The 22,747-nt window shown below is 33.2% G+C and overlaps 1 protein-coding gene across 1 annotated transcript in view; it reads right to left on the reverse strand.

Moving 5' to 3' along the window:
* Window positions 1–410: 410 nt before the first annotated feature.
* The window catches only part of LOC146992892 (uncharacterized), a 68,627-nt gene continuing 46,290 nt past the window's right edge, over window positions 411–22,747 (reverse strand). Inside the window, exons 2-4 of the mRNA XM_085809587.1 lie at window positions 5,327–5,509; window positions 962–1,042; window positions 411–626 (exon numbers count right to left, since the gene is read on the reverse strand). The gene's annotated coding sequence lies outside the window, so the exon portion shown is untranslated. The remainder of the gene's footprint in view (window positions 627–961; window positions 1,043–5,326; window positions 5,510–22,747) is intronic.

Consider the following 22,747-nt stretch of genomic DNA (forward strand, 5'->3'; position numbering starts at 1 on the left):
CAAATCTATTATAAATTATTCACTCGGATAAACAATATAACTGTGAAAGAAAATCATAATTTTTTAAATAAAATATTAAATTAATTAAAAAATATTCAAATTATTGTTGTTTACAAATATTTTTATAGTTACCAATAGTTAATAATAAATATATTTTTGTATATTTATAGACAAGTATATGAATGTATATAATAAAATATATTTTTTAAATTATTGGTCTGCTTTCATAACTAAATTACAATTCATTTCATTCCATTTGTCCCACTTTGTCTCAAAATGTGGTCACTTTAAGTTATGCAAATTATATTTCTTCAATTTCAGAATGATAGCTGATATGTATAATATAATTTCAAATACTCTTAATAACTTAACATTGCGATGTGAAATAAATAACAGCTTTTACAAAAGTATTACAATAAACATTTAAATTTTTATTTAAATCCTTTTTTTTTACATTAAGTCAATTTTGCTGAAAATTTTTCCAGTACGCAAGTCATTTTTATTAAAGCCTTTGTCTGGTCTCTAATTGCCTCGGTTAGTTCCGACGTGGCTTCTGCCTGCGTCTTTTGGAATTCTGAAAAGTTTCTGGCAACCCTTTCAACAGGTAATTCTCTTCGCCGTCTGTTCTTTGTAAAATATATATTACACGAGTATTATTTAGCAAGGAATAGAAAATGGTACACAATATTTCTAAAAATGTTAAATTTTCATATTTTCATTGACAGTGGTGTAGCTAGGGTGGGGCAAGGAGGGACATCTGTCCCTGGGCGCAGCATCCAGGGGCGCCAAATTGATGTTACGAAGTTTTGGAATGAAATTTTATTTTCAGTCTTGACACACTGAAAGGGGCACAAGATCTTCAGTTGTCTCCGGGCGCTGAATACCCTAGCTACACCTCTGTCCATTGGAAAAGAATATCTGGTAGAAAATTGTAGTAAAATCAGAGATACATTTAACTTACGATTCTGGCTGTTTAGAAATGCTTGGCGTTGTATGGAACGAGTTATAGGAGTATTTAGGGATGCTTCTGATGATTCACAGACTAAATTTTCAAAAAAAGAAAAAAAGAAAGAAAGAATAATAATCATATAATTTAATACAAAGGATAGTTATTGATTTCAATTTTTTAAGGTTACAAAGTAATATTATTGTGAAGGATATTTTTCAAACTGAACCAAAATGCAGCTTCCCCTTCTTCTAGGAAAACTTAATTTAAAACTATACAATAATTAGTTAATAATATACATTATTATCTACTATGATGAATTAGTAATATTACATTTCTGCTATAATAATATAATTTGATTGCTAAAGCAACTAATAAAAATGCCATTTAAGAGCTTTAGTGGAACTTACGTTAACTTATTTCAATATAATTATGAAAATTAGGTGTTGCTACACTTTCCCCAAATGATCTATAAAAAACAAATTACAGTTAGTATATCAATTTACATATATATACATGCGACATGCGACGGAGGACGTGGGCACCACCCCTCTACCAATACGGTTAATCGGTATAGCGCCACGTCCACCTTTATCTAGATAACTATACGTGTTCATTGTGCTAATATACTAATATATAAGCATACATACAAATTTGGTACTTCATACAGTGACGTTAAAGCTAATTAATGTTAGACACTGGATATTACATTGCCATGTTACAAGGTGTATGCAAAAGCATGGATACGGTAGCATATATACATAACGTGTGTACTCATATGTTGAGTACACTATGATCCTTTGAAGCATTATCATTAGATTACAGAAGACATGTACATACTGAAATATTAGGTGCGCAATGTTATGCTGGAATAAGTAATTAGTACAGTGAATTAAAAGTTAGACCCTAGATTAGTACTGTGTGGTACAGTGTCTTGTTACTGAATTATTTGTACTGTTTCCTAAGTACATTAACCAATGTACAAAGATATTAAAACACGTGTATTAGGTACACAGTAATTAGTGGATACCCAAGCGTTAGGTAAGTGCTACTTTAACATAATTAACAATAGGTACTTAATACAATGCTGAACAGATAATTAATTTTAGAGTGGGGCTCTAGTTAGTTCTTTGCGATACGGTGCCGTGTTACAGGATAAAATGTGCAGATGAATAGTTACATTATATACAGAACATAAATTCATATACATATATACAGACATTTTGTGTACAGACACATTAGGTACATGATTATTCAGTGCGTAATAGATGTATATTAACTATACAGTGCCAAGATATGTGATAACACTAGTAGATACATGGGTACAATTACATATAAACAAGGACATACACAATTACATACAGTGGTGGCCAAAATTGTGGACACTTTTGGAAACTCCCATGCTTCCGAACCCTGCATGCCCACAGAAAACGCCACGTTCCGCAAAATGCAAACCTGTATACATCATTCCAAAGAGAATCCATTACTGAACCCAACACAAAACACAAAATTCAACCATTTGCAACACAAAAAAAGTTATATGTACTTTAATATAAATAAAAAACACAGTTATGAAGTGGTTTGTAATGTCTAGCTTTCCTGGCCAATCACTGTTTTTGTTCTGAGAACCAATCAAATGTTAGTAACTGCCAGTAGAAGCTGACATCATGTTTACACTTGAAACAATTCATTATTTTGCTTTGTTCTGTAGAAGAAGGACCTGTTTCTTATACACTGCAATTACAAGTAGGAATTTTTGTAAAAATTTTTAATATTTAGTCAAGAAGCAATGACATCAAATAAAAAAGTAGATTGGACACCTAGAAAGAGATGTAATATTATTGTGTTACGAGAAAGTGGTCTTTCCTATGCTGAAATTGCAAGACAGGTGGGTGGTTCAGTGACTACATCTGGAGTCCGAAAGTTTTGCTTACGATATCAGGAGACAAATTCAATAAAAAACAAAGAAGGAAAAGGCCGAAAAAGGTGCACCACATCTATTGATGACAGAAGAATAAAAAAGCTATGTCTCCAAGATAGAAAAATGTCATCAGCGGCCATCAGAAGTGATCTGAATGATGCTGGTGTTTCTGTCAGTTCAAGAACAATCAGGAGAAGATTAACAGATGTTGGACTGAGAGGTAGAATTGCACGAAAAAAGACTTATCTTAATTTTCAGCAACGAAAAAAAAAAAAAAAAAGACTACAGTGGGGAAAGGAACACATTAATTGTACAGATGATCAGTGGTCACAAGTTATATGGAGTGATGAAACTAAGATATCGTTATTCGATAGTGATGGGCGAAAATATGTAAGACGTAGAATAGGAGAAGAGCTACATCCTGACTGCATTCAAGCAACTTTGAAGAACCCAGTTAGTGTTATGATTTGGTCATGCATGTCAGCAAATGGTATTGGTCGCCTTCATGTCATCGATGGGACACTGAATGCCAGAAAATACATTGACACTATTCTAGAACCAAAACTTCTACCTTCCATCAGAAATCTCTTTCCCAACAATGCTTCGTTTATTTTTCAGCAGGATTCTGCTCCTTGCCAAAATATCGAAAGAGTGGTTTCGTACAAAGAGCAATAAATTGTTGTCATGGCCAGGAAACAGTCCTGGCCTCAATCCTATTGAAAATTTGTGGCACCGTTTGAAAACTCTTGTCCGAATGAGGCGCCCATCAAATAAAAGGGAACTAATTGAGGCTATAATTGTTTCCTGGAATCATGTAATAACGAAAGAAGAGCTTAAAACTCTTGTCAGCTCAATGAAACGTCGATGTGAAGCTGTAATAAAAAATAAAGGGTACCCTGCTAAGTACTGATAACTTATTGCAATCATCACTATCGATAACTATTATCGTTTAACTTTTTTTGTATTGCAAACAACTGAATCCCGTGTTCCGCACCGAATTCAGCACCCCCCCCCAAAATAACACATACAAGCCCACACCCCGCGAAACGCAACGCCCTCCACAAGCGCACAAAGTCCAAAAACACAAAAATTTCCAAAAGCGTCCACAATCCTGGCCACCACTGTATAGACAAAAGCGTATATACGCTTATATTTGGTACATAATAGTCATTGGTAACATAAACATTTAGTACTTCATATACTTAAACTCTAGATCCATAAAATAATGTTATAACTAGTAATAGGTGCTTATTAATTTCATAATAGGACTCTAGGTTGATGTTTTGCCTTACTGTGTCACGTTACGTAGAAATGTATGCGGGTGCATGGGTATAGCTTCCTATTTACAATGCTATACTGTTTTCCTATTTACAATGCTATACCTATTTACAATGCTTATATCATTCGATTTCATAATCAATAGGTACATGGCACATTTATATACATGAGCAGATGGTACATTGTAGAGTGCCGTTGAGGATAATTGATGCGATTAATTTTATAGTATTTTAAAAATAATGCATTTTTACGCAATTATTAGGTGCATAATTGTCATTGGGTACATATACATTAGGCGCATATACACATACATATTCATATATTAGTTTCTTAATACAATTCTAATACATTCTTAATACAAGTAATTGGTGCTGTTATTTTTACATGTAACATGATGCTGTAGGCGATTGTATGGATAAACTAATATATACACTAATATACATATACACATCTTTTAGGCACATAATAATCACTAGATTCTCAGATATTAGGTACATGGTATACATATACATATATAAACAGATGGTTCATAATACAGTGCTATAGAAAGTAATAAATGCAGTTAATTTTATAGTAAAATTCTAGTTTAACACTATGCGAAACGGCTTCATGCTACACAGTGTTAAATACTGAAGCATGAATACAGTAATATTTCTACTTGTTAATACTATATATATATAAATATACAAATATTTAGGTGCATAATTAACATAGGATACATAATTATTAGATGCACTATACATATACGTACATAATACATAAGATTAGTAATAGTAGTTCGACCTGACTTAAGTTCGATTTCAGGCGAACTGTTTTTTTTTTTTTTTTATTATTATTATTATTTTTATTTCTTACGTGCTCCGCCCTTAGGCACTACACGGAAAGGTACCATCCTCAGCTGCAAAACCGCAAAATGCAGCTGAGGATGGTGGTTCGGTAAAACCATCGAAACTAGTCCTGTGGAAATTTTGTAAATATAACGCTGATCACATATGTTAAACGGCAAGCACTGATATTCAAAATCACTTTATCTCTTCAACAAAGTATTATGTTTTCTAATTTTTAAGTAAAACTAACTTTAAAATTAAGCAAACTAACAAAATATTTAAATTGGGAAAGAAATAAAAAATGATAATGTATAACAGAGACAGCTGTATTAATATAGGGGTAAGATTTATTACCTGAAATCCAATTTCTTTAATTTCAGGATTGCCTTCTGTGCGTATTGTACCAATCATGCTCATCAGTTTTTCATCCTCAATGCTGAGGCGATTAATTGTGGTACCTCCACCGCCTGTTCCTCTAGCATGCTGCTTATTTTTTATGTACTGCGAACGAACAGTGGATTTCCAGTTGTTCCATGTCTGAAAATAGTCAAACAAATTATAAATTCTTTTGTGACAATATAGAAATTTAAGATTTAAAGTATGGTAATCAAATAACATCAATATCTCATATTTATAATTTATTATATGAACTGAATTATTATTTCCCATTCCAACATATCATTATTTGCATCAGACTAACTTATGTATGTATTCTGATTTAATAAAGATGTACATCTGTTTCAAAAAGGACTGTTATAAGTAATTTGTAAAAATAATATATATTGCATATAGTTATTTAATTGATAAGTATTAAAAAAATACAGTGGAAATGTATTTGTACACATTTTTTCTTTTACCAAAATTTTGCATTTTTTATCAAGATAATGATACTAATCACATCATTTTAAATGTTCACTTAATGGTTGTTCTACACAGTTCTCCAGAAATGATCAAACACAAAACCAGAAATGACAAAAAATCTCCTGATTTAAAGTCAGTTAAATATATTTAAAATAACTTGGAGATACAAATTAAAAAGCAAAATTAAAGAAAGTGATGAAATGAGAAAGGAACAATCTTAGTTCAGAAGTTACATATCAATGAATTCAGGGAATGCCAAAATATTCGCAATGTGAAATAAAAGCAAAAGAACAAACCATTGGGTACTTGGCTATTTTATAAATTAAACATTTTTGTGCTGTTCATAGGTTCTTCTTTGGGTCATGAAACTTTTGTGGAAAATTTTTTGTACTGCATGTTAAATTTTAGAATATTAAATTAAGATACAGATACATTTATGTACAATTTTATAAGGAACAGAACAAAGATATTTTTTTTAAAAATTTTAACTGAATTTGTGTGCAGCACTATTTCTATATAAAATTAATAGTGTCCCAACATTTTGGGAGTTTATTAATACCAGTAATTAAGCGAAAAAATAAGGAATTGTCATAAAGTTATTTTTTAAGTATTCTTATGAACTATTAATACAAGAATCTAATGCCTTATGTATTAGATTTTAAATTCTTTTTGTGATATTTTTGGACTTTCAAATATTATTATTTCATCTACATAAGTTCTTTATTATTAATGAAATGTTAAAGTTTTATTGTAATTACAAATGCAAACTTATATATGCATTATTTTGTTTACTATTCAAGTTGATTGCTTCATACATGTGAGCTTATCAATAATAATCAAATTTTTGTTTCCGATTTTTAATATCAACGAACTTTAAAAATTACTATAAACATTTTTATATAAAAATTCAATTATTATTCAGTTATATGACAAATAATATTATACTTTGCGCCATTCTTCGGGGGTTTACACAGCACCCAGACCATCAGAATTCAATAAATTTGCAAGTCGTAACAACAGGTTATTTTTCTCCTGCAGTGTAAAATTACTGTCAATTTTTATTCTTTGAATATTTGGATTTTCTTTAGCAAACTGAAGAATTAACTGTTTTCGCCTGATCGTCAGTCGAGCGCCACGTTTCAGAAGTTTTCTTTCCATTATGTCAAGTTAGCAAACACAAGAAAAACAGAAAAACTACAAAAATGTCTGAAATGATACCCGTTTAGCGACTTGCAATAGCTATCATTTGATTGGCTAATTAACGAACTTCCCGAACTCTCGAACGAAGGTTGCTTACCGTAAGGATTCCTCCGACGGTCGTTATCACGAATGCAAATTTAACTAACAGTCCTTACGGTAACTGGAGTCGTGAAATTTAGCGGTTGTCCGTTAAGATAGGATCGTTATTTACGCTCATTGTCGTGAATAAGGCCCAAAGACACTTAAAATATCGGCGAAAAGAAGATAGACCTTCTGAACGAACTCAGCAGTGAGGGTGCTGTTAAGGAAAAATGTTACGGAATACGAATGTAAAGTATTTTATGTTAATTAACCAATTATTATGATTTAAACCTTTACTATTATTTCTCCTTTCCGATGACGTCACCGGGTTGCAAATTAGATTGAAGAGTGTTCAAGTCGAGGTTTTTGAATGCTTTAGATATAGGGCTGTTGCAGCGATGCCTGCAGTTTATATTCTATCGCCCAGCCAGGCCAGTGAATATCCCGGCTTTAGCCATTCTGCTAGCCGACGTTAAAATGCACCATTGAATTACTGAGCTAGCTTAATCAGGCTAATTTTTGTAGTCTCTAACTACGATACTTCTATCTCTAACTACAATGCATCAAATTTCAACTTATATCATTTTAAATACCCGCAGGTGGCGGTGTTTGATTGTAAGCACCAATTATACCTTTTGTTTGAAATCAAGATTAAATAAAAACGTTTTTTTTTTTTTTAATCTTCTCAGGATTTTGTCATACTATTTCACATGGAACGATGATTCACTTGCCCAAATGATAGGTTCAGATGTCTACACAATTATGACCCTATAAATTGCATTATAAGCAACTTCTAAAATTGGAGTAAAGGTCAGAGTGCGAGTCTGAACTTCGACAAGAGCATAACTGTGAAAAGCCGTGACAAACAACTTGAATTAAGGTAAGTCTCAAACAAACAAATCAAGAACTCATTTTTTATCATTCTCGGTATCCCAATTGAATTTTAATTCTTTTCCCCTACAAAGTGTATACCATAAACTTCGCTCACTGGTGAATTAAATTTGTCTAAAGACATTCGTCTATTTTGCTGGCTTGTTAATGGTTATAATTTCAATCCTCACCCTCCAACTCTACCTATCCGCTTATTTTGATGTTTTTAAATAAATTTTGATTTGAAAATAATAGGAAATCAAGACAAAATTTTGTCCAATATTAAAAGTCGAATTGCATATATCTATTGTTTCTAGCGCCCATTACTGTCAATTTTTATTCTTTGAATATTTGGATTTTCTTTAGCAAACTGAAGAATTAACTGTTTTCGCCTGATCGTCAGTCGAGCGCCACGTTTCAGAAGTTTTCTTTCCATTATGTCAAGTTAGCAAACACAAGAAAAACAGAAAAACTACAAAAATGTCTGAAATGATACCCGTTTAGCGACTTGCAATAGCTATCATTTGATTGGCTAATTAACGAACTTCCCGAACTCTCGAACGAAGGTTGCTTACCGTAAGGATTCCTCCGACGGTCGTTATCACGAATGCAAATTTAACTAACAGTCCTTACGGTAACTGGAGTCGTGAAATTTAGCGGTTGTCCGTTAAGATAGGATCGTTATTTACGCTCATTGTCGTGAATAAGGCCCAAAGACACTTAAAATATCGGCGAAAAGAAGATAGACCTTCTGAACGAACTCAGCAGTGAGGGTGCTGTTAAGGAAAAATGTTACGGAATACGAATGTAAAGTATTTTATGTTAATTAACCAATTATTATGATTTAAACCTTTACTATTATTTCTCCTTTCCGATGACGTCACCGGGTTGCAAATTAGATTGAAGAGTGTTCAAGTCGAGGTTTTTGAATGCTTTAGATATAGGGCTGTTGCAGCGATGCCTGCAGTTTATATTCTATCGCCCAGCCAGGCCAGTGAATATCCCGGCTTTAGCCATTCTGCTAGCCGACGTTAAAATGCACCATTGAATTACTGAGCTAGCTTAATCAGGCTAATTTTTGTAGTCTCTAACTACGATACTTCTATCTCTAACTACAATGCATCAAATTTCAACTTATATCATTTTAAATACCCGCAGGTGGCGGTGTTTGATTGTAAGCACCAATTATACCTTTTGTTTGAAATCAAGATTAAATAAAAACGTTTTTTTTTTTTTTAATCTTCTCAGGATTTTGTCATACTATTTCACATGGAACGATGATTCACTTGCCCAAATGATAGGTTCAGATGTCTACACAATTATGACCCTATAAATTGCATTATAAGCAACTTCTAAAATTGGAGTAAAGGTCAGAGTGCGAGTCTGAACTTCGACAAGAGCATAACTGTGAAAAGCCGTGACAAACAACTTGAATTAAGGTAAGTCTCAAACAAACAAATCAAGAACTCATTTTTTATCATTCTCGGTATCCCAATTGAATTTTAATTCTTTTCCCCTACAAAGTGTATACCATAAACTTCGCTCACTGGTGAATTAAATTTGTCTAAAGACATTCGTCTATTTTGCTGGCTTGTTAATGGTTATAATTTCAATCCTCACCCTCCAACTCTACCTATCCGCTTATTTTGATGTTTTTAAATAAATTTTGATTTGAAAATAATAGGAAATCAAGACAAAATTTTGTCCAATATTAAAAGTCGAATTGCATATATCTATTGTTTCTAGCGCCCATTACTGTCAATTTTTATTCTTTGAATATTTGGATTTTCTTTAGCAAACTGAAGAATTAACTGTTTTCGCCTGATCGTCAGTCGAGCGCCACGTTTCAGAAGTTTTCTTTCCATTATGTCAAGTTAGCAAACACAAGAAAAACAGAAAAACTACAAAAATGTCTGAAATGATACCCGTTTAGCGACTTGCAATAGCTATCATTTGATTGGCTAATTAACGAACTTCCCGAACTCTCGAACGAAGGTTGCTTACCGTAAGGATTCCTCCGACGGTCGTTATCACGAATGCAAATTTAACTAACAGTCCTTACGGTAACTGGAGTCGTGAAATTTAGCGGTTGTCCGTTAAGATAGGATCGTTATTTACGCTCATTGTCGTGAATAAGGCCCAAAGACACTTAAAATATCGGCGAAAAGAAGATAGACCTTCTGAACGAACTCAGCAGTGAGGGTGCTGTTAAGGAAAAATGTTACGGAATACGAATGTAAAGTATTTTATGTTAATTAACCAATTATTATGATTTAAACCTTTACTATTATTTCTCCTTTCCGATGACGTCACCGGGTTGCAAATTAGATTGAAGAGTGTTCAAGTCGAGGTTTTTGAATGCTTTAGATATAGGGCTGTTGCAGCGATGCCTGCAGTTTATATTCTATCGCCCAGCCAGGCCAGTGAATATCCCGGCTTTAGCCATTCTGCTAGCCGACGTTAAAATGCACCATTGAATTACTGAGCTAGCTTAATCAGGCTAATTTTTGTAGTCTCTAACTACGATACTTCTATCTCTAACTACAATGCATCAAATTTCAACTTATATCATTTTAAATACCCGCAGGTGGCGGTGTTTGATTGTAAGCACCAATTATACCTTTTGTTTGAAATCAAGATTAAATAAAAACGTTTTTTTTTTTTTTAATCTTCTCAGGATTTTGTCATACTATTTCACATGGAACGATGATTCACTTGCCCAAATGATAGGTTCAGATGTCTACACAATTATGACCCTATAAATTGCATTATAAGCAACTTCTAAAATTGGAGTAAAGGTCAGAGTGCGAGTCTGAACTTCGACAAGAGCATAACTGTGAAAAGCCGTGACAAACAACTTGAATTAAGGTAAGTCTCAAACAAACAAATCAAGAACTCATTTTTTATCATTCTCGGTATCCCAATTGAATTTTAATTCTTTTCCCCTACAAAGTGTATACCATAAACTTCGCTCACTGGTGAATTAAATTTGTCTAAAGACATTCGTCTATTTTGCTGGCTTGTTAATGGTTATAATTTCAATCCTCACCCTCCAACTCTACCTATCCGCTTATTTTGATGTTTTTAAATAAATTTTGATTTGAAAATAATAGGAAATCAAGACAAAATTTTGTCCAATATTAAAAGTCGAATTGCATATATCTATTGTTTCTAGCGCCCATTACTGTCAATTTTTATTCTTTGAATATTTGGATTTTCTTTAGCAAACTGAAGAATTAACTGTTTTCGCCTGATCGTCAGTCGAGCGCCACGTTTCAGAAGTTTTCTTTCCATTATGTCAAGTTAGCAAACACAAGAAAAACAGAAAAACTACAAAAATGTCTGAAATGATACCCGTTTAGCGACTTGCAATAGCTATCATTTGATTGGCTAATTAACGAACTTCCCGAACTCTCGAACGAAGGTTGCTTACCGTAAGGATTCCTCCGACGGTCGTTATCACGAATGCAAATTTAACTAACAGTCCTTACGGTAACTGGAGTCGTGAAATTTAGCGGTTGTCCGTTAAGATAGGATCGTTATTTACGCTCATTGTCGTGAATAAGGCCCAAAGACACTTAAAATATCGGCGAAAAGAAGATAGACCTTCTGAACGAACTCAGCAGTGAGGGTGCTGTTAAGGAAAAATGTTACGGAATACGAATGTAAAGTATTTTATGTTAATTAACCAATTATTATGATTTAAACCTTTACTATTATTTCTCCTTTCCGATGACGTCACCGGGTTGCAAATTAGATTGAAGAGTGTTCAAGTCGAGGTTTTTGAATGCTTTAGATATAGGGCTGTTGCAGCGATGCCTGCAGTTTATATTCTATCGCCCAGCCAGGCCAGTGAATATCCCGGCTTTAGCCATTCTGCTAGCCGACGTTAAAATGCACCATTGAATTACTGAGCTAGCTTAATCAGGCTAATTTTTGTAGTCTCTAACTACGATACTTCTATCTCTAACTACAATGCATCAAATTTCAACTTATATCATTTTAAATACCCGCAGGTGGCGGTGTTTGATTGTAAGCACCAATTATACCTTTTGTTTGAAATCAAGATTAAATAAAAACGTTTTTTTTTTTTTTAATCTTCTCAGGATTTTGTCATACTATTTCACATGGAACGATGATTCACTTGCCCAAATGATAGGTTCAGATGTCTACACAATTATGACCCTATAAATTGCATTATAAGCAACTTCTAAAATTGGAGTAAAGGTCAGAGTGCGAGTCTGAACTTCGACAAGAGCATAACTGTGAAAAGCCGTGACAAACAACTTGAATTAAGGTAAGTCTCAAACAAACAAATCAAGAACTCATTTTTTATCATTCTCGGTATCCCAATTGAATTTTAATTCTTTTCCCCTACAAAGTGTATACCATAAACTTCGCTCACTGGTGAATTAAATTTGTCTAAAGACATTCGTCTATTTTGCTGGCTTGTTAATGGTTATAATTTCAATCCTCACCCTCCAACTCTACCTATCCGCTTATTTTGATGTTTTTAAATAAATTTTGATTTGAAAATAATAGGAAATCAAGACAAAATTTTGTCCAATATTAAAAGTCGAATTGCATATATCTATTGTTTCTAGCGCCCATTACTGTCAATTTTTATTCTTTGAATATTTGGATTTTCTTTAGCAAACTGAAGAATTAACTGTTTTCGCCTGATCGTCAGTCGAGCGCCACGTTTCAGAAGTTTTCTTTCCATTATGTCAAGTTAGCAAACACAAGAAAAACAGAAAAACTACAAAAATGTCTGAAATGATACCCGTTTAGCGACTTGCAATAGCTATCATTTGATTGGCTAATTAACGAACTTCCCGAACTCTCGAACGAAGGTTGCTTACCGTAAGGATTCCTCCGACGGTCGTTATCACGAATGCAAATTTAACTAACAGTCCTTACGGTAACTGGAGTCGTGAAATTTAGCGGTTGTCCGTTAAGATAGGATCGTTATTTACGCTCATTGTCGTGAATAAGGCCCAAAGACACTTAAAATATCGGCGAAAAGAAGATAGACCTTCTGAACGAACTCAGCAGTGAGGGTGCTGTTAAGGAAAAATGTTACGGAATACGAATGTAAAGTATTTTATGTTAATTAACCAATTATTATGATTTAAACCTTTACTATTATTTCTCCTTTCCGATGACGTCACCGGGTTGCAAATTAGATTGAAGAGTGTTCAAGTCGAGGTTTTTGAATGCTTTAGATATAGGGCTGTTGCAGCGATGCCTGCAGTTTATATTCTATCGCCCAGCCAGGCCAGTGAATATCCCGGCTTTAGCCATTCTGCTAGCCGACGTTAAAATGCACCATTGAATTACTGAGCTAGCTTAATCAGGCTAATTTTTGTAGTCTCTAACTACGATACTTCTATCTCTAACTACAATGCATCAAATTTCAACTTATATCATTTTAAATACCCGCAGGTGGCGGTGTTTGATTGTAAGCACCAATTATACCTTTTGTTTGAAATCAAGATTAAATAAAAACGTTTTTTTTTTTTTAATCTTCTCAGGATTTTGTCATACTATTTCACATGGAACGATGATTCACTTGCCCAAATGATAGGTTCAGATGTCTACACAATTATGACCCTATAAATTGCATTATAAGCAACTTCTAAAATTGGAGTAAAGGTCAGAGTGCGAGTCTGAACTTCGACAAGAGCATAACTGTGAAAAGCCGTGACAAACAACTTGAATTAAGGTAAGTCTCAAACAAACAAATCAAGAACTCATTTTTTATCATTCTCGGTATCCCAATTGAATTTTAATTCTTTTCCCCTACAAAGTGTATACCATAAACTTCGCTCACTGGTGAATTAAATTTGTCTAAAGACATTCGTCTATTTTGCTGGCTTGTTAATGGTTATAATTTCAATCCTCACCCTCCAACTCTACCTATCCGCTTATTTTGATGTTTTTAAATAAATTTTGATTTGAAAATAATAGGAAATCAAGACAAAATTTTGTCCAATATTAAAAGTCGAATTGCATATATCTATTGTTTCTAGCGCCCATTAACTAGCTTTTAACGCCATTATAGACGCTTAACACAATTACTTGCAAATAAAGTAACCAATCCAGAATAAGTTTCTTGAAATTATGCCGTAATTTAGATTGGAAATGATCTGCTGATTGGTTTTAATTCTTATAAATTGAGAGAAATTTAAGTGTACCTAAGTTAAAAAGTTTTTATCAATCACAATTTGTTTAATGCTCTCTGATAAATTGAGAGAAATTTAAGTATACCTCACTTAAAAAGTTTTTATCAATCACAATTAGTTTAATGCTCTGTTGCACAAGAGAAAAGGTTTTTCGTTCGTTGCGGTGTTTACGATAGGCATCACTGACATTTTTATGAATTAGCAGCCGATGGTTAATAGTGTAACTGCTGATGACATAATCTAAAATCGTCCTAGGGGTAACAATTCTATATGCATTTCTATCAGCTTATCATAAATGGATGCATTCTATCATCTAGTGTTTATAACATCGATGGATTGCATGACGCAAAATTCTAGTTTATACAACTTTATGGAAGTTTCTAAAATGAAATCCCTAAGCAATCAGGCCCACCAATGGCCAAGCAGCAAGATACAGATAGTCTGGATAGGATTTAAATTCCAGAGAATGTACTGGTTGCATGGCTGCTGTCGTGGTTTTCCCTTATGTTACATGACAGGAATGCAAGACTGTCTGCCTCAAATAGTCCGCCCTGAAGCCATCTCTTTCTTAGACAGTTAATCTTAATTTGCTTTGCCATAAATCAAACACTACAATCCAATCGAAATCAAAGTGACCATCTCATAATCGGTTTGCTTGCACTTTTTAATATAGTTACTGAATATATATATATATATGTAAGCGATCATATACATATAAAAAGTGCTTATGCAAAGGTTTCCACTTTTATGGTTAAGACTACTTATTTTTTAAGTCTTCTTTATTATTGAAGTTATTTGCATATATATTCTATTCTATTCTTAAAGCTCTGTCTGCAATCTTCTAAGCCAGCAGAACTTCCATTTTTCAGCTTTCTGTATAGAAAGAGAAAAAATAAACACTTAGTTTTTTTCCCAAAATGCATCAATCGAAATGAAAAACAGGTGCATATAAGAAATATCGTGCAGTTCATCAGCTAAGCTGAGAGGTTAAAGTTACACTAGACAAAGAGTAAAGTTAAACATTTGCGTAAGAAACAAAAGATGTGAGATAACATTTCATATATCCCTATTTGTTTTACAACCAATAAAACATAACAAAAGAAAAAAAATATTATATTTTTGATTTCTGAATTAATTTTTATTTATATTAAACAATGGGATGCTTTCTATTTTTGGAATAAATTATTTAATGACTAAAGGTTTCCTTGAGTTTGGAAAAACAACGACAACAAAAAATCTCTACATAAGTATTACAACAAATATCAATCACTATTTTTTCTGTTCTTCCATTGTAGCATAATTTTTTTCTATGTCATCAATTGTTTTCAACCATTGGTTCCCATCGTTTTTCTGTAAATTAGCTTTGCGATTCATAATTTATTTCATTTGTCTCTGATAATAATCTGAAAGCAAAAAAAATCTTTGCTATTTACAATGGATATGAGTTAGCAGTTATAAAACAAAAATGTCAGTTTTGTTTTAGAAATGCAATTAATTAAACGCGGATAATTTTTTCAGCTTAACAATATTGTATAAAATACGATTTCCATTAATATAAACTTGTTATACAAGGATGGCTTAGTCTTCTCATAATAAGCTATTCATGAGATTAAAATAAGCTCTTTTGTTATTATATATGCACTACTGAATGAGATTCTTCCTACTGATGCTGGTATATAAGTTAAATATTAACTCTATCATTGTTAATAATGGAAGAACAATTTTTATAGTGTTTAACTAGTCAAATCAATTATGAATTTTTGACAGTAAAGACACAGCAATTCATGACAAAGCACTCGAAGGCCATCTGTCTAATGGGATGGATGCCTTCGTGGAGAACTTTATAAGGAAAACCATCTCGTATCCGCGATACACACTATGAAAACGCCAATGCAACCAGACCATTCGCCTAGTATCTAGCACAGGTCTAACTACCAGTGTTTAGCGACTTTATCACTCAGCCGTTGGTAGGCTTTGCGAAGGGGAGAATTAACCATTTTATTAGTGCAGTGTCACGTTTTTCTAATATCCTAATTTAGACGCTCGTTAAAAAAATTAAGTTATTTTTTTTCCGAGACGAATGTTTTGATTTTGCATCAAACTCTGAATACTGAATTAAGATGCTATAAACTTTCTATAATTTTCATTTAAATTTATACGAACTTCTTTTTATCTGCAGGAGTTTAAATCAATGATATGTTTAAAATACTTATTTTCAAAACATTTGGAAGTTATGCAAATTGACTTTAAAAACATAAGCTCACCCACGTTCTATTACTGGCGGTTAAATGGGCTGGTTGAGTGAGGATGGTGAAGTTTCTTCATTTATAACCTGAATGCAGGCCAGTTTGTCTCAGAAAATCGTAAACGAAGGCATTTTTTTCCCACCTCACAAGTGGCCATATAGGTAAGACGCTCGAACACTTGTGGCTCTCCTGGATTCAATTCCTACAGAACGGACAGACTACTCGAGATTTTTTTATGCATAAAGTGAAGATGATTTAGTTTCATAATGAAAGCATTTCATGAAGAAATTACTCAACTTAACGCTTATAGGTTTCAGATGCCCTACAAGTTATCAAACATGCGATTCTTCTAAAAGTAAGACAGCCCCAGTAGAAATGCAGTTCAATTAAAATTCAGTTTTAAATTAAATATCGAATCATATCTACATTTGGCTTCTCATTCTTTATTGCATAACTACTTCTTCATCTCTGGCATATGCATAATAAAAGTTTGTCTCTTCAGCTCACATTAAGTAATACTTAAAGCAAGCCCGGCAAAAAAAAATTTTTCTACGAAGAATCTCATTAGGGATTTCTTTTTTACTTCCTTGTACGAAGTAACATAACATGTAGATGTGCACCTCGTATTTTGGTTGCAATCGGCCGCACCAAACGTATATAAATATATTTATATATATATCCACTCTGTTACCCGGCTCAGTGATCTCAGTCTCTTTACTCTTATATGTTTGTAAATTGTGTAGTTTTTGCTTTAAAAATGATTGAATTATATTGTTCTTATCTTCTGGTTAAGGTTTTTATGCCTTTAGTAAATCTGCAAGCAATATTTGTACAATTATCAACAATTTTAAAGTTGTTTAAGTGCGGTTAAGACTAATTTTTAAATAACATAATGGACATATTTTTTTACATTTGAAACAGCAGAATACTAGATTTGTTGCCAATGTAGAGAGACTAAGCTTCGCAACAACAAAGATAACGCCTTCATTTATTATTGCGAATTAAATTATGCTTAATCCTTTCTGGAATTTTTTCGAGGAAATAAGTGTTTAAGATTTACTTCGTAATTTTTAATATAGATATTTTGAGTTTTATGGATTTTTGCGTTGTCGCGAAAAGAGAACTGAATTAATTGAATGAGAAATACTAAATCGTCTGTGAAAAACTGTTTCTTTTTTGTTTTGTTTGCTTAATTTCTTTTATACATCGTTCTAGATTTATCATAGTACTTGAATAGAACATGTGGCAACGATTAGATAATTCTTCAAATGATATAAATTTTGTGCATTCTGAGTTATAATATGAACGAAATATAACCCTTTGCGGAACGAAATATAACCCTGTTAACCCTTGCGGCACAGTGTGTTCGGTCTGGACACACCTAAAAATTTCCTTCTGCACGCGCAGAAAAATTGAATGAAAAAGGATTTATAGGTTACTATAGGTTACTCTGAACCTTCTTTATTTATAGTAGATGGCAGCTCAACTCAAACCAGTCCATATATTTTAGCCATTTTTAGTTTTTTAAGACCCTCAGTTCTTCAAAGAAATCGTCCAGATTTTGTTTAGGGTTTAAAAGGAATTGTTTGAAATGTTATTTTTGAATATGTTATTTTTTGAATATGTTATTTTTTTGGCTGTATGCTAATCTCCTTATTCAACATTAGTTTTAAATTTTTACCTTGAAATCTTGCCTAAAATCAAACGGCGAACCCTAGGTGTGCCCAGACCGGGCGCACCGATAATCTAGGACAACTGAGAGTCTGTATTCTTTGTTTCTTCGCATCTCATTGGTCAGTTCATTGACAACAATGCCCGTTTCAGCACTCTTTTCGAAGTTCTATTCAATCAGTGTGCCATTTTGAGCGCACCCACAAAATTAAAACGATAAGTGCTAGCTGCTAGCTTCACAAAATTTTACTTGTGTACTCCTCAAGGCCTAATTAGACTGCCTACTTTTTTTTTTTTTAATCAAAACTCCGATTTTAAAAGGTAGCGTGCCGGAAAGGGTTAAGTGAACCTAGCGCCAGAGTGTCGCTATGGTCAACAAATATAGTGAATTTTAAAGAGTGCATTTTTTCTGTTGTGGTTTATGCGCTATCGACGAAGTAGATTTAATTCAATTCAATAAGTTTAAATGAAATGCAAGAAAAAATGAGTGTAATTTAATATTCCGTACAAGGAAGTCATGCGGTGTACACATCAGATTTAAAAAAAAAAAAAAGTATGCCGGCCGTTAATAAAACAATGTTTTGAGATTTAAGCTGTTATTATCAGGAAAACGAATTCTGACACAAAAATAAATAAATTTCTAACAACCAATAATTTAATAAGACGGTTGAACTTTTTTTTACATCTTTCACCATTTGTTTTAGTGCTGGGTGTTTTGTTATGGAGATTCTTCAAACTGCTTACAAATGATTCTCGGTAATGCTTGTTCTCAAAACCTTTTTGTTTCATTTTGATATTAGAAAATGTTTGTTCATATACATAGATTGATCCAAATATAATCATCATCTTTCAAATAAAAGCTATAATTTTTGTCGAATTTATCCGAATTAAGGGTATTTTAAAATTTACAGATTTCTTCACGCTTGTGCTTCGTGACTGTTAAGTCAGTTTCATACTGCAGGTGAGAAAACTGTTTCAAAACTGAAACTGTTTTGCTGTATGGTGAACTACTCAGAAATGAAATGGAAACCTATTCAGCTGTATCGTGAATTATCTAAAATTGAAATGAAAAATTATTCAAATTTATCACGGAAAATTCACCAGAAACAGAAGTTCAAAGTGACTTGTCTCTAAGAATACTGCTTAAACTGCAGAGTTTGTTTAGACTTTTGTCTCAAAAGAAAGTTACAGCCTTGACACATTCAGATTATTTATCATTATGATAAATGTGTAAGGTATTTTCTCCCAACTTACCGAGTGCCTTCGCGGAGTAATTGGAAAGCGCGTCCGGCTAGCCATCCGAAAATCGAATCCTGGCGAGGGCATTGCCTTTTTTTTTTTTTTTTTACATCACTAATGACTCTACAAGTGGACTCCGAGCTAAAAGGTTGGTGGACGATAATTCATCACCTCTAGGATTTGTGCCCAAGTCTCAATTTAAAAGGGTGACTACGTGAGGTATTTCCTTTCTCCTTACCGTTTGCCTTCATAGTGTAATTGGAAACCACGCCCGACTAGTAATCGAAAGGGCCGGAGTTCTAGTCCTGACTAGGACACTACCTATTTTTCGTGTCTCCTGTTCCTTAATAAAAAAACTAATGATGACAGATTATTAATAAGTAAGTTAAACAAGCCTTTTATTCTACTAAAAGTCTAATTCCCTAATTAATTTTACGTTTATGAATTCTGGATATATATATATATATATATATGATGTGATCCTAATTAATACGCATACTCTTAAAAATGCTTTAAATAGGTAGATAGTTATCAAATAGCTTGAAATTTTAAAGTATGGCACATGTTTATTAAATAATAATAATAAGTGCATAATAATACAATACAAATAATGCTAGTTACTCTGTATTATATAGAATACTTTATGCAAAGAAATAGTAGAAAAACTGAGCCTGAGAGGGGATTTTGAATTTCCTAAGCTTGAAGTTTCATCGCGGTATCTCCTACTGATATACATAATATAATATAGTATTGCAAAATTTAGGTTGGGCAGAGGGGAAAAGAATCTCTATCTAATAATTACAAGCTAAGGGATTATATTAAAAAATTTAGGCGTTTATTAAGTACGAGCATTTAGGCGTTTATTAAGTACGGTACCTCACCCGAGGTGCCAAGAAAAGCAAACACCAAGGGAGGCTGTAGAGTCTGGGTGAAAAAAATGCTTTTGTATTCAGTTGTGTTCTTAATCCGCAGCAGGAATATCAGAGCAATCTGCAAAACAGATCTATCGTATAGATGTCTCCTCATTGTGGAGAGAGGAGGCAATTTTAAGCGATTTTAGTGAACAGGTATCAGAGGGGGGAGGAAAAAAAACTACTAAAGAGGAACTGTTACCCATTGATCAATTTATAAGTATGATTACTGCTCGCCGGATAATACCAAGCGACCAATGCCCATATTAAGCAATAATGTGTGAATCCCTCACAATTGATGCCATGTTTTTGTATTTTGTACTTATTATTTTGAACTTTGTATATTACTTTATCCTAGTATATCTTTCTGTATCAACATGACCTGTAATTACCCCACTTACTTTACGTGCTTGTGTATCATGTGTTAAGACCCTTTTGATTTTATAAATGCCTCATATAAATTCTACTCAAAAACTCTTCGACTATGATACCTCAAAACAGTGTCCGAACTCTCATCTACATCGTCGCCAGCGCGTTCACCTTTTTACATCTTTAATTTCGCTATTTATTGATAAGTCTTCTTAATTACGAATCTATTTCGGACCATTTTACAATTTGAAATTCAAATCAGTTTCGACGGAATTTGGACCCAGGGTCCGAGTACTCAGGTGTTTACACCATTCTCCCTGGAATATGTTTTTTAGCCGCCGATGAAGGGGATTTTAGGGTGAAAAATAATCTGAATGAATCAGCCTTCTCACGTTTTTCTTTAGTTCTGAACTACTTAGTAGTAGTCAGAATAAAAGTTGTTGACTTTAGTTTGTGTTTTATTTAAGCCTGATTTTAGACAAGACCAGCAGTTCTGAAGTAAGTAAGAGGACCATTAGGCCAAGAGACTTTTTTAGGAAGATTAAATATAGAGTTATAACTCTACTTTTTGAAGAATGTACTGACTCAGGCCCAGCAGTAGGCTTTTAGACGCTAGGTTTAATCTCTGTCGCTCCTAAATTCTACTGCCCGGATGGGTATAGAATTCCGCTCTCCTCCCCGAATTATTCTTCCTGGAACAACTGAAACGGCTTTGACTTCGGCCCTGTAGAAACTCAGTTACTGTATTAAATGAACTTTTACCGAAGAGGTGAGGACTTAGTGGTTAGACTTGGTTAACACTTGGTGATTTTCATGTCTGCTGCTTCAAAATAACCTACCATAAATTCTACAATTCAACCCACACACTATTGGAAATCAATGTGGAGATATTTACACACCTTTCGTACCACGTGAATTAAAAACTATTTTTATTTCTAAAAATAGTTTGTCCACAACTTTGAGCGATGTTTCTTAGTAAAATGTAAAAAGCTGCTGTTTCCAATGATTTTAAAAACAAGGAAATACGGAATTTTAGACTTTTTGTGTGTTTCCTTTTATAATGAATAAAGATTTAATTAATAATTCATTGAGCATAGTCTGCTATTTTCATTGGAAATATTTATCAATATCCGACGAAAAAATTAAGTTGCAAGCGACCGTATGTTTGAAACACCAACAATAAGATGTTTATCAAGATTTGTAATTAGGAGCCATAAATTCATTATTTTCACCAACGTAAAATTTGAAACGATTTCATCTTCGGTGTTTCTCGGTCAAGGTATACCCTCCTACTTTCACTAGAGAAATTTTACAATTACTATCCAAACTGTATTTTTTATTAACTTTGCTTTCCACTGACTTTAATTCCCATTTCAATTTCCCATCGCTTAAAAGAGAAGATGTCGTTGTTTTTTCACTTTCGAAGTGAGACTGCTTTGTTTCTTCATTCCTAATTTCTATCCCCACATTTAATATTCACTTCCAATCAGAAACGCTACTTTCAAGTTTGCTTCAAAATAAAAAAAAATAATTACTAAGGGAAAGAGAGAAATCTGCTCATACAAAGACGAAATTCAAATGTCTCATTTCGTCCCTTATAATTCATCTTATAAGCAGGAAGCGTTAAGTCAAGCCTTGTTGATGCTGGTGTCTGATGTTAGAATCACATTTCTTTTAATTTAGAACTTGATGACACTTTTTTTGGAAGTTTATAGATATGAGAGACATATTTTTTATTTATTCAAACAACCGTTGAGCATATAAACAGTTTATCATTCCTGCAAAAACTCTGTCCTAAAATTCCGAGATAAGTCCTAAAATTCCGAGTAAAAAAGCACTTTTCAAACGTGGCGTAGTTTTAGGAAAAATCTCTTAATGTTTAATTTAGAAAAAAGACATCCTCTGCATCTTGAAATGTTACCTTTACGCCGCACGACCTGCCAAAAGACGACATCATGCCACAGGTGCTGTTTTTACATTCAGCACATGAATCCGTGCTACTCCTGCTTTGAAGCTGCTTTTTACAAGTTTCATAACTTCCAGGTAAGTGCTCTTTTTACACTACTTTACATTAGTTAAGTAGTGATATGAATGTTAATGCCGAGATTTAAAATAACAGGGTATAAAAAAAAAAACTACGTG

This window comes from Stegodyphus dumicola, chromosome X2 (genome assembly GCF_044657685.1).
Source record: "Stegodyphus dumicola isolate Sdum_Otavi_A_Nest chromosome X2, ASM4465768v1".
Lineage (NCBI taxonomy): Eukaryota > Metazoa > Arthropoda > Arachnida > Araneae > Eresidae > Stegodyphus > Stegodyphus dumicola.